Source organism: Saimiri boliviensis, chromosome 2 (genome assembly GCF_048565385.1).
Source record: "Saimiri boliviensis isolate mSaiBol1 chromosome 2, mSaiBol1.pri, whole genome shotgun sequence".
NCBI classification, from domain to species: domain Eukaryota; kingdom Metazoa; phylum Chordata; class Mammalia; order Primates; family Cebidae; genus Saimiri; species Saimiri boliviensis.
In genome coordinates, this window is record NC_133450.1 from 99,982,110 (window position 1) to 99,994,882 (window position 12,773).

Sequence of the window (12,773 nt, forward strand, 5' to 3'; positions counted from 1 at the left end):
CATGTCATTTTCCTTGGAGGCAGGTGGCTATGTAGGCGTCTTGATGTTTATTTGTGCAGCATTTTGATATCATGTCATCACCTCTGACTTCAGTAGGGATGGAATATTTTACTCAACTTCTGTGTGTTTTGTTTGTGAAAAATACATTTAAGAGAATATAGTTGAGGTGCTGTGGCCTAGAGATCAAGGGACAGAAACTGTTTTGACTTCAGCCTGGGAGAGATTTGTTAGGGGCTCTGTTAGCAGAACTTGAACTGGTAGCTGTCTTTTGCGGTAGGAAGCACCTAGGATTACTCAGATGTCTTTGTGACTTGAAAAAGAATCTGCTACCCTAAAAATGTCCTAAGAGCTAGTAGTTATTTGACCTATTAGGAAAATTATGCTGCAAGATTTTGGATAAAGATAATATGGGGAAACTACGTAAATGTAATGCCTTAAAATAAAATCAAGTCCTTAACCCTATGAAAAGACAGATTTTTCCTTTTCCCATCTGAATATTAACTTTCAATTACATTAATATGTGTATTAAATCTTTGCTTTTTTTCTTACTTAAAAGAAAAAAAAATCTTTCTTCCTATTCAAGGATGGTCCCTCCATTTTTGCTGATGATCTCATTTATTTGGACTACTTTCAGAGTAGTAAAATAAATTTCTCTTCCTTTTATCATTTGCATATTTATTCCCTCTTCCTTCCTTGGCTCTTTTGCCATTTATCTACAATAAATTAAGGTTTCTCATCATCCTGAAACCCACTGTTTTTTTTTAACCCGACTTCCCTTTGGTCTACTGTCCTATTTTTCTTCTTACTATTAATTGAATTCAATTTGGCTTTATGGGTTATGCGTTGTGTTAGCTGCTGGGGTGCGGAGATGAATTAACATAGAGTGTCTGCTTTCAGATAGCTCATGGTCTGCTAGAGGATGCAGATAAAAACAGCTGACCTGGTAGATTATGCTAAGTACAAAGAAGAGTTAGGCATAGAAGAATTGAAGGACACAGAGCATGGGACATGTGACTCCATCTCAAAGACCAGGAAGCTTTCTCAAAAGAGATCATGATTTAGTAGAATCTTGAAAGATGAGTAGAGCAGATAGAAAGCCCTGTATGGACGGCCACATAAACATGAGGAAATTAATACATGGTTTGGCATCTTGGAAGGTATGGCTTCATTAGTAGGTACGGCCCATATCGTCCCATGCAATGGCTCTGTATGCTGTACAAAGGAGTTTTAGTTTTCTTTTGCCTTTGTAACAAATTATCATAGACTTGGTAGCTTAAAATAATACCAATTTATTATTTTACAGCTCAGGAGGTCACATGTCTGAAATAGGTCTTATGGAGCTAAGATTAAGGGTTGCCAAAATTGTATTCCTTTTGGAAGCTCCAGGGGAGAATCTGTTCCTTGTCTTTTTCAGCTTCTAGAGCCTGGCTGTATTCTTCAGCCTATGGGTGTTACTAGTACTGGGGACCAGGACATACACATCTTTTGAAGGCCATTATTTTTCTTACCACATAAGGTATTTGAATTTATCCTGAAGGCAAGAAGCTCTTGACACATACTTAGCCAATGAATATGGTGGTGCTTTAGAAATTTATGCTTTAGAAGAATCACTCTATGGAAAAGAGACACTGGAGGTGGGGGGGAGGAAATTAGAAGTATATTGCAGTGGTTCACACAAGAACAATGGGCTCCTAAAACAAGGCAGTGGCAATGTGGATGGAAGGGGAGATGGCAGACTTAGTTAAAAAGAATGGATATGGAGGCTGATGCAGGTCTTTAGGATGAGTCACCCTGGATAACTCTCAACTTTCAGACTTAGCGAGCCTAAGTATACAGCTATTCCATTAACCAAGATAGAAAATAAAAAAGAAGGTAACAGCAGATTTGGGGTAGCAAAATATTTGACTCGTTTTGGTTGTGTTGAATGTGAGCAGAGAGGCACTGTACCCAGCTAAAGATGATCTGGAACCCACGAGAGAGGGTGTTATTTGGACTCATAAGACAACAATTGCATAGAAGAGATGGCCTAAAGATAATATGTAAAATGGAAAAGTTTAAGGATCAAGTCTATTTTATTAATGACTGGTCTTGAGGAGCCCTTGCTGTACTTTTTACAAGTAGTACTGAACACAAACCCATGTACATCTTGTATTTTGTTCAAACTCATGGTAAATAAGAGCAGAGGATTTTTGAGGATAGGAATAGCCATTACCCTTGAATCTCCTCTTATGTCCTCCCATTGATTGAATGAATACCCACCCACACCCAGGCATAAATCTAGCTTGGGGTTATATTGCATCTCTTTGTGTTGAAATATAAATCCTGAATTATTACAGTCAGTGGCATATTGGCTCGTTGATACATTTACTAATATACACCTTTACTAATTTACAAGAAGAAATAGTTGAGGTTTCTCCTATTTGAGAATTGTCTTTTAAAGTCACAATAATTATCAGTACTACAACTTGGTTAAATATAGATGCTTTCCAGGGAAGTGGTTGAAATGTGTGCGTTTTCAGGGCTGGAAATCTGAAGAAAAAGTTTATTTTATTTACCTTAAATTAATGACTATACAAAGTGTTTTTTTTTTTTTTTTTTTTTTTTTTTGTTGTTGTTGTTGTTTGTTTTGTTTTTTTTTAGATGGAGTCTCTGTTGCCTAAGCTGGAGTGCAGTGTGCTCACTGTAATGTCTGCCTCCTGGATTCAAGTGATTCTTCTGCCTCATACTCCTGAGTAACTAATTTTTAGTTGAGATGGGGTTTCACCATATTGGCCAGACTGGTCTCAAACTCCTGACTTTGTGATCTGCCTGTCTTGGCCTTCCAAGGTGCTGGGAGTACAGGTGTGGGCCACTGCACCTGGCTGAATACACAAAATTTTTATGTTCTGTGTTTTTTTTAATCACAAAGTTTTATGTTCATTCCACACAACTTTATGATGCTATGTCAGTAAGAAGTGATAAGAGACAATCTGGAAGTTTCCAAGGCTTCCAGATTCTCCCTGGGTCTATTTTTCCAGTGAATAACATCCATTCCTGTCTTTTAGAAACCTCAGAGCTTCAGAGTCACCTTTGGCTTTTCTCCCCTTCTCTTTGTTCAACTAGCCACAAAAATTGGTCAGCTGACCTCCGAAATGACTCATCATTTTCTACTTCTGATTTCTCCTGAGCTCTTGTGTTGTGCTGAATCCTTATGAACCTCAGCAGGGAAGGCACCCAGTTTGAAAGGCTGAAGAACAGACCCAGAATCAGCAAATGAGACACGGGGTTTTATTAGGGGCTTACATACAAGAAAGAGAGTCCAGGAGTGGTGGGCTGGGCTGGAAAACCACAGCCACTCGCAAACAGCATGCAGTTTATATAGCATTTTAACTTACCACACTCTCCTTAATGACTTCTACCTGGCAACCTTCAATTAACTGAAAGCTTAGGGCTTCAATCTCCTCAACAGCCTGTGTTCCACCCAACAGTACAGGGGCTCAGAAGATCCTCATAGACAAGGAACGAATCTCCAGATAGGCCACTTCTGCATTCTCTAGCTTGGAACACACGTTCAGGGGCATCTGCCATAAAGTGTCATTCTAAGGGTATGCTTAAGTTATTGCTGTCAGGTGCATTTACCCTACATCTTGAAATAACCTTTTAATAACTCAGTATTCAGCCTATCCCCAGTGCTAGTTTATTTTGAACACTGTAAATTAGGTAAGTTTTCTGAAACACACAACTATCAAGTCCTGTACAAACCCTTCAGTAGCTCTCCATCACCTGTCAAGTAAAGCCCCAGACTCAGCCTGCCTTCCTCCAGATATTTCCAACCATGGAAACCCTACTCTATGCTTTATGATTTTTCTCACTATTCCGATGAGAATGGCCTTCCTTTTTCTGCCTTCCTGGTTTTTGGAGTGCCTGATACTAGTTGTTCCTTTCTATGTTCAGTGCTTCTTTCAGGAGCTCTTGTACAGCAGGCCTAGTGGTGATGAAATCTCTCAGCAATTGCTTGTTCATAAAGGATTTTATTTCCCATTTGCTTAGTTTGAAGCTTACTTTGGCTGGATATGAAATTCTAGGTTGAAAGTTCTTTTCTTTTAGGATGTTGAATATTGGCCCCCACTCTCTTCTGGCTTGTAGGGTTTCTCCTGAGAGATCCACTGTGAGTTTGATGGGCTTCCCTTTGTTGGTAACCTGACCTTTCTCTCCGGTTGCCCTTAGCATTTTTTTCTTCATTTCAACCCTGGTGAATGTGATGATTATGTGCCTTGGGGTTTCTCTTCTTGAGGAGTATCTTTGTGGTGTTCTGTGTATTTCCTGGATTTGAATGTTGGCCTGCCTTGCTAGGTTGGGGAAGTTCTCCTGGATAACATCCTGAAGAGTGTTTTTCAGCTTGGATTCATTCTCTCTGTCACATTCAGGTACACCTGTCAAATGTAGATTAGGTCTTTTCACATAATCCCATATTTCTTGGAGGCTTTGTTCATTTCTTTTGACTCTTTTTTCTCTAATCTTGCCTTCTCATTTTGTTGTTGTTATTGTTGTTTTTTAATTTGGTGAATCTTCAATCTATGATATCATTTCTTCTGCTTTGTCAATTCGACTATTGAAACTTGTATATGCTTCATGAGGTTCTTCTGTGTTTTTCAGCTCCATCAGTTCATTTATATTCTTCTCTAAGCTGTTTATTCATGTTAGCATTTCATCAAACCTTTTTTCAAGGTTCTTAGTTTTTTTGCATTGGGTTAGAACATGTTCTTTTAGCTCAAGAAGTTTGTTATTATTCACTCTCTGAAGCCTTTTTCTGTTAATTCATCAGACTCATTCTCCATCTAGCTTTGTTCCCTTCGTGGTGTGGAGTTCAGATCTCTTGGAAGAGAAGAGGAGTCCTGGTTTTTGGTGTTTTCATCCTTTTTGCACTGGTTTCTTCCCATCTTTGTGGATTTATCTACCTCTGTTCTTTGTAGTTGGTGACTTTCATATGGGGTCTCTGAGTTGACATCCTTTTTTTTGATGTTGAATTTATTTCTTTCTGTTGTTTAGTTTTCCTTCTAATAGTCAGGCCCCTCTGCTGTAGGACTGCTGGAGGTCCACTCCAGACCCTGCTTTCCTGGGAATCACCTGTGGGGGCTGCAGAACAGTAAGGGTTGCTGCTAGTTTCTTCTTCTATTATCTTCGTCCCACAAGGGTACCTGCCAGATGTCATCCTGAGCTTTTCTTTACAAGGTGTCTCTTTGGATATATAGGGGACAGGGAGCTGCTTGAGGAGACAGTCTATCCCTTATAGGAGCTCAAATGCTGAGCTGGGAGCTCTGTTGTTCCATTCAGAGCTTATGGGCAGGTACGTTTAAGTCTTTTGCAGCAGAACTCATAACTGCCTTTTCCCCCAGGTGCTCTGTCCTGGGAAGGTGGGGCTTTATTTATATGTTCCTGACATGCTGCTGCCTTTTTTCAGATGCTCTGCCCAGCAAGGTGGTAGTCTAGCCACAGTCTGCCAGCAGAGGCATTACTGAGCTGCTGTGGGCTCTGCCCAGCTGATGTGTGAACTTCCTGTTAGAACTGCCTCAGTAATGGTGGTCTGCCTCAGTAATGGTGGACTGCCTAAGTAATGGCAGACTGCCTCAGTAAAGGTGGTAATGGCATACTGCCTTGGTAATGGCTGATGCCCTTTTCCCCACCAAGCTGGACTGTCCCAGGTCCAGCTGTGCTTGCTGCGAAACTCTCAATCCCAAGCATTTCAGATTGCTGGTCTTTTTGGGGGTGGGAACTGCTGAGCCAGATCACCTGGCTCCCTGTTTCAGCCCCACTTTTTTCAGTTGAATGGGTGGCTCTGTATCCCAGGCATTCCAGGTGCCTGTTGAAACGGCCACCTGGATTTGTGCGATTTTTTGTGTGGAGACCCGCAACACCGGCTGAAACAGCTGTGCTGGAAACTCATGGAACTTTTTAGCCTGGGAATCTCCTAGTCTGTGGGTAGTAAAAACTCGTTTGGAAATGCAGTGATCACTCACCCTCTGCATTCTTCTCGCTGGAAAATGTACTCTAGAGCTGTTCCTCTTCAGCCATCCTGGATCTCTCCTTACCACTCTCAGATTCTTTATCCTTAGCACATAACTGGTATTTATAATGATTTAATGGGTTGAGTGGTTTGATGGAAAATCTAGTTGTAGTTTAGTTTCAGTCCCTCTCCTGATTGACTATGGGTCTCTCTTCCTCTTTTGTTTGCCTGTAAAAGGGGAGAAAACCAAAGTACAGGTATATTAGATCAATTCACGATAGCCTGAGATCTGTACTGTAAGTGCTCCTAATTTACATAGTAAAGTTTTAAGATAAAGAATGAGAATGTTACTCAAATTCTGTTCAGGTGTTTGTGCCTAGGTGTGGCTAGCAGGTCCAATATAACTTCAAGTCAGATTTATGCCTGGGCATTTCAGAAGGAGCCATTCTTATTATTTTCTTCCAGGAATGCTTGGTAAAACAATTTCACAGGAATGTATACTTTAACCTTATTCAATTTTCTGGGTTTCCCAGGAGACTTGCTCATGTCTTGCTGTTGTCCAGGGTTAAAGAGCAGATGGGACTGCAAGTAACCTTTGATAGTGAAACCTGGCTTCTATTCAGAAACATGAAAATCTAAACTATTTCAGGATTTGAGAGTCCATTGTTTATCAAACCCCCTGAGTTCCTTAAGGCTGTGGACTCTCCGATTGGGTTGTGAGAATGTACTCACTAGGCTAAAGAACAATCTTCCTTTTATCTTTCCAAGACTCAAGTAAACTGTGCTTATGTTTTATGGAAAGCCAAGGAGGTAGACGCCACCTCATGGAGAGGTGCAGTTAGAAGTGCTGTATTGATGCCGGGCGCAGTGGCTCACACCTATAATCCTAGCACTTTGGAAGGCTGAGGCGGGCGGATCACTTGAGGTCAGGAGTTTGAAACCAGCCTGGCTAACTTGTTGAAACTCTGTCTCTACTAAAATACAAAAATTAGCCAGGCATAGTGGTACATACTTGTAATCCAACTACTCAGGAGGCTGAGGCAGAAGAATTGGTTGAATTCGTGAGGTGGAGGTTGCAGTGAGCTGAGATCATGTCACTGCACTCTAGCCTGGGTGACAAGAGCAAAACTCCATCTCAAAAAAAAAATAGCGTTTTACTGGTTTGCTAATAACAAAGTACCACAGACCAGATGTTTTAAAGAACTGAAATTTATTATCTCCTAGTTCTGGATGCTTGTCGTCTAAGATTAAGATGTTAGTAGGGTAGGTTCCTGCTCAGGCTGTGAGAGAGACTCTGTTCCATGCCTCTTGCCTAGTTTCTTGTGGTTTGCTGGCAATCTTTGCAATTCCTTGGTCTGTAGAGATTATCATCCTGATACCTGTCTTCATCCTCTCATGGTGTACTACCTGTGTACATACCTCTCTGTGTCCAAATTCTCCCTTTTTATAAGCATACTAGTCATGTTAGGTTCGGGTTCACATGAATGACCTCATTTTAACAAACTTATCTCTGAAGAAAGCCTGTTTCCAAGTAAGCTTATACTCTGAGGTACTCGGGGTTAGGGCTTTAACTTACTGTTTTTGGGAGATCCAGTTCTACTCATAGCAAATGGTACGTGCTGGTCTGGCACACTGGCTGAAGCCCTGTAGTAAGATCTTGGAGTCCTTTGATGCTGGATTGTGGGGATACGGAGAACTCTTAGAGAGAGGATTGAAGGGAGGTGCTAGATAAGTGTGTGAAGCAGAGGCTGTTTACCAATTGGTAGGACAGCATTTTAATTATCTTGCCTGGGTAGAGAGATTGACTTACTTTGCAATATATTTAGGGGTGCTGAGAGAGCCACTGCCTCATGAAATTCCTATTTGTTGATGAATACTTGAACTTAACCAACTTCTACAAAATTCAGAAGTTGTTGCTTAGGAAGTGTTCAGTTTGTGCCAGGCATTGTTCTTCCTCATCACAACTCTATGAGGAAGATGTTTTATTTTTTACAAGATGAGAAAGCTAAGTAACACCAGTTAAACAACTTATTCAAGGCAACAGCTAGTAAGACTTCCCGAGTCTGTGCTGCTAACAGTATAGTAGTGTGCCTCTATGTAAATAGCTGTATAAATAGGTAATAATAAGAGACTATAGTATTTTCACTGTTCTTGGGTTGGTCTCCTGATATATTTTTAAATGATTTTGGCCCAATCTATTTCAGATTCATTTTGTAGTAATGAGGAACACAGAAAATATATAAAATGAAAGACTGGCTCACTGGGATGCAATCCATTCTCTCCTCTCCCTTTCTGCAGCAGAGGTCATAGGCCTTGGCTCTGACCATGACCATATTGATTAGGAGCAGATATATGATCTAAGAAATTTTCCTGGCCTCAGCTTTTGATGTCTGAAGTTTTTTTGTTTTTTTTTTTTGAGACGGAGTTTCACTCTTGTTACCCAGGCTATAGTGCAATGGCGCGATCTCGGCTCACCGCAACCTCCGCCTCCTGGGTTCAGGCAATTCTCCTGCCTCAGCCTCCTGAGTAGTTGGGATTATAGGCACGCACCACCATGCCCAGCTAATTTTTTTTTTGTATTTTTAGTAGAGACGGGGTTTCACCATGTTGACCATGGTTGGTCTCGATCTCTCGACCTCGTGATCCACCCGCCTCGGCCTCCCAAAGTGCTGGGATTACAGGCTTGAGCCACTGCGCCCGGCCGATGTCTGAAGTTTTAATCCTGGGGATTCATTGTACTTAAAGGGGCTCTCAGATAAACAGTTGATATGATTTGCCTACACTGGGGTATTCAAGTTTGAGTACCTACTCCCTGCTGTTAGCATTTTAATTGAATCTGAGATTACTTTCTTAGATGACTCGCTGGGACGAGACTTGCAAGGAGTTACATTGATGGTGTAGAACTTGGCTGATGGTAGCCAAGGAATCCAGGAATATAATCAACCAATTAATTAATCAATTAGTTGATATCACCAATATTTATTGAGCACATCTTCTGGGCCAGATATTGTGTTATATGCTGGCATAGAGCCAACCACTACTGTGGCGAAAAAGAGAAGCTGAAAGGAGAAGGGTCTAGGGCTCTGAAAATAAACCCATGATTTTGGGAGTTTTGCCTCAGGCTAGCTGGTCTTTCTCCAATACAATATTATTTCCCGTGGATAAAGTTCAAGATAAGATGTTTCCAGGGAGAGATGATGGATAGTGATACGTGGAATCTTGTTGCTTTGCTTCCCTTCTTTTGTCTTGTAGTTATGCCATAGACTATGAAACTCTGTACCAGAACTGGAAGAGTCAAGGGTAGATGAGAGGTCTCACCAACATTCATAGATCTGGAAAAGACGTTGCTACTTCGACAAAGAAAACTTTTGGAATTGTCTGTGATTAGAGATTTTTGTGTTGTCATTTATTATATCTCCTGTTAATACAGTGTCTGACACATAGGAAGCACTAATTAAATGTTTTTAACATTTTTACAATTAAATAAAATACTATTTTTCTATATGGGCAGATAGTAATTGCTTTGGTTTTCAAGGATACCTGAATTTTCAATTCCTTAGATGGTAGAACCTGAATACTTTCATTAATTAGAGACGTTAAACAAACATACACATGAAGAAAAATGTTGTATCCTTTATCTTAACACTCTCAGAATGGGTGGGGTAAAAATAGGGCTACTGTGGGTAGCAACTTACTGAACTCAGTATCTGGAAAAAAAGATTGTACAAGAAGACTGGCTGATTGAATTGAAGCATGGACATACAACAGCATTAGACTTTGCTTTTTTCCTGCTATTATCTTTATGAATGACCTGTTAGAAGTTTCTAAATACAGTTAACTGTTTCAATTTTCTCAGAGTTTTTTGAAAACAGTTCATGTCAGAACCTGGATGATGAATGTGGCTTCTTCTGCACTGCTGAGTTGATGAATGGGAACTGCTGACAAATCCATACAAATGAGAACTTTCTGGAAGGTGGGCAGTGATGAAAGATAGCTGTTTTTTGCCCCTTGGTTCCAAATTGTCCTGTTTTACTGCATGCTTGGCTCTTGCATATCTCTTTCTGTGTTAGTAATGGTAGATTTTTTGGTGAGGAACGCTGGTGTTCTAAAGGATGTTCCAGCTGGGAATTTTGGGGTTAAGTACTTGTGACTGAGAGCTGGCCTTGATATTTTGGTTCACCTGCTGTTACCATTTTAAGATGCTTAAAAAAGTAGTCCTTTTAATATACATTTTAAATGTTTAATACCAATCTAAAGTGAAACCTGCATCTCTTGTGTTGATGATACAGTTACTCTATCTGGTGGTTAACTGCATCAATAATGTTCATTAATAGAATTTTTGTGGCTGGTTGTTAGGTTTACCAGGAGTCTCTAGTTTTCTTGCTTTATAAATACTTGAGACGCAATTATAGAGACTATTTCTCTTCCTCAAGAGAGCTAGTTTTCCCTCCCTTGATTCTATTTCTATAGTATTTTATTGTACTAAGCTGTCTGTTATCTTATTATCAACCTTAAGCTCATTAATAATTCATGCTCCAGATGTGTGAATTGGTAGCTTTAACTATTACTATTTTCTTTAAAAGATTGTTTCACTTTTGAGTATTATTACATGGAACAAACTATTTAAGGAATGTATGCACTTAAACATGAAATAATTTTATTTGACCCGTGTTTTTAGGCTCCAAATTTATTTTCCTTTGTATTTTCATTTTACTTTAGGTATGAAAGCTTGTTTATAAAATTTTACTTTTGTACATTAGCATGTTTTATACTTGAAGTGCTTACAGTGTTTTGGGAATGCTTTTGCATTGCCTTTCCCCAATATCCCATTTCCTTGGCCATATCAAACTTCAAGTGGTTAGTTTATATTCTTTTATAGGCTATAAATTTGTAAGCCATATGAAGAATGGCTTATGTTTTTGTCTAATATTTCATAAGCCTTTGTACTTTACTCTGACCACAATCGAGTACCTTTTACAGACTTGACATGATTGCTTCCAGCCATTGTATTTTGACTTAGCTGACTCGAAGGGCATGGAGCCTTCAATCAGGCAGAACTTGGCTCCAGGAACAATACTGCTCAGCGCATTTTTATGGAAGTAGAGTCCCTGTGTACATGTTGCTCTCCTTATCAGAAGGTATAGCCATTTGAGTATCCCGACAGCTGTGATTAAGATATCTTAAAACTAAATAAGTTTGAAACCGTCTTGAATGCTTCAGAATTTATAGGACGCAGGGAAAGAGAAGATGCTGCAAAATCTAACACCACAATTTGTCAGGTTTTTAAGCTTTGATACATTGGGTTTGACCAGTGTTCCTCTGAACTGGTCTGTTTGAAGAGATGGTGGGATAATTTTATGATTGAAAAGTTCTGTAATTAAATGTAGCATAAAAGAAAACTTTTACAACTAAAAAAATTTAGAAAACTGTGTAAGTTTGGGTTTAACTTACTGGGTTGAAGGAACTCTTAGATTATCTGAGTAAGTGCCTCTAGATAAACCTGAGAAAAGCAGAGAACCCATTCCAGTGATAGGTTTTCATTTACTTCTAGAAGGACAGTTAAGTCAGTCAGTCTGGGAAAAAATTCCAACTGGAGGCAAATTGTTAGATACGTAGAGATTTACATAGATTCGCTTTCTTGTGAACTATTTGGGCTAATGACATGTTGGAAAAGTTGTCTAAAATTCTTTTGTCATTTACACCTACTTTATCGAGTAATCTCTCTTCCTATTTTTAATTTTATAATATGTAGAATTCTGTGTAATCAGTTCTGAGCTGCTTCTGCTGCTATTCAAATTGAAATACAGACTTTACAATAAAAACTTTTCCTATTAGGCAAGTAGTTTTATTGATTGGTTAATTGTCTAATTTCAAATTAGGAATAACTGTGTGTCTGACTTTCCATCATAATGTTGTATGCAGTGTAAATAATTACAGAAAGGTCTCTGCTAGATCGTGGTTTGCCAAGTACTCATGAGCTCATTGAACATATCAGGCAAAGTGTTAATTTGCCTGTTTTATTTCTGTCTCTGTTATCAATAGCTTTCAAGTCTTCTGGGATCACGGTTTGGTTTCTAGTCATTTGCTAATTGTCATTTGAATTATAATTTCACAAATTACAAACAGAAGATTGTCCCAGGCTCTATAGCCCATTTTTTTCCTCCATGAAAAAAAAATTTATTTCTGTGAAAAGGGTGACATTACCTTTTACACTGATTGTAGTTTCTTAGGATAAATGAAACTGGAAGGCGTTCTGGTTCCTCATTAGGCCTTAAAACCCCTGGTTCAAAAAACCGTGGCCATATTACATTCTACATTCCTTTTGCTGCTTTGCCTTGTTAAGGTTTCTGTGAAATGATTTCAAGGGCTGATTGCATTTCAGAGCATGTTTTAAATGGAAATATGAGTCCTCAAGGGAATTTGTGTTATCTCTGAGGTACTTTAAAAGAGGGAAGAGGAAACAAAGATACAAGTGAGGGGAAAGCAGAAAAAAGGATCCTTTCTGTGAAGAAAGGTGCATATTTAGGTGTGCATAGGGGAAGTCGTATTAATTGATAGAGGTTTATTTTGTGGGGACTCTAAAAGGTAACTGTCAAACCATAGTGCTGCATTTTCAACTACTACTGTAGTCAGAATTCTTCTGGTTGCAAGTGACCAAAAATCCAATCTAAACTGGTTTGTGTTGTTTTAAGAGAGAGTTTATTGATACATATGAGTCATTTGTGATACAGCCTCAACTGTGCCTGAATTCATGGCTCAAAACACACAGCCAAGAACTGGGTTCTTGATA

General features: G+C 39.3%; 1 long non-coding RNA gene across 1 annotated transcript in view; it reads left to right on the forward strand.

The window, feature by feature from the left end:
* Positions 1-9,745: 9,745 nt before the first annotated feature.
* The window catches only part of LOC141583628 (uncharacterized), a 42,527-nt gene continuing 39,499 nt past the window's right edge, over positions 9,746-12,773 (forward strand). Inside the window, exon 1 of the long non-coding RNA XR_012516329.1 lies at positions 9,746-9,956. This is a non-coding gene — a long non-coding RNA (uncharacterized LOC141583628). The remainder of the gene's footprint in view (positions 9,957-12,773) is intronic.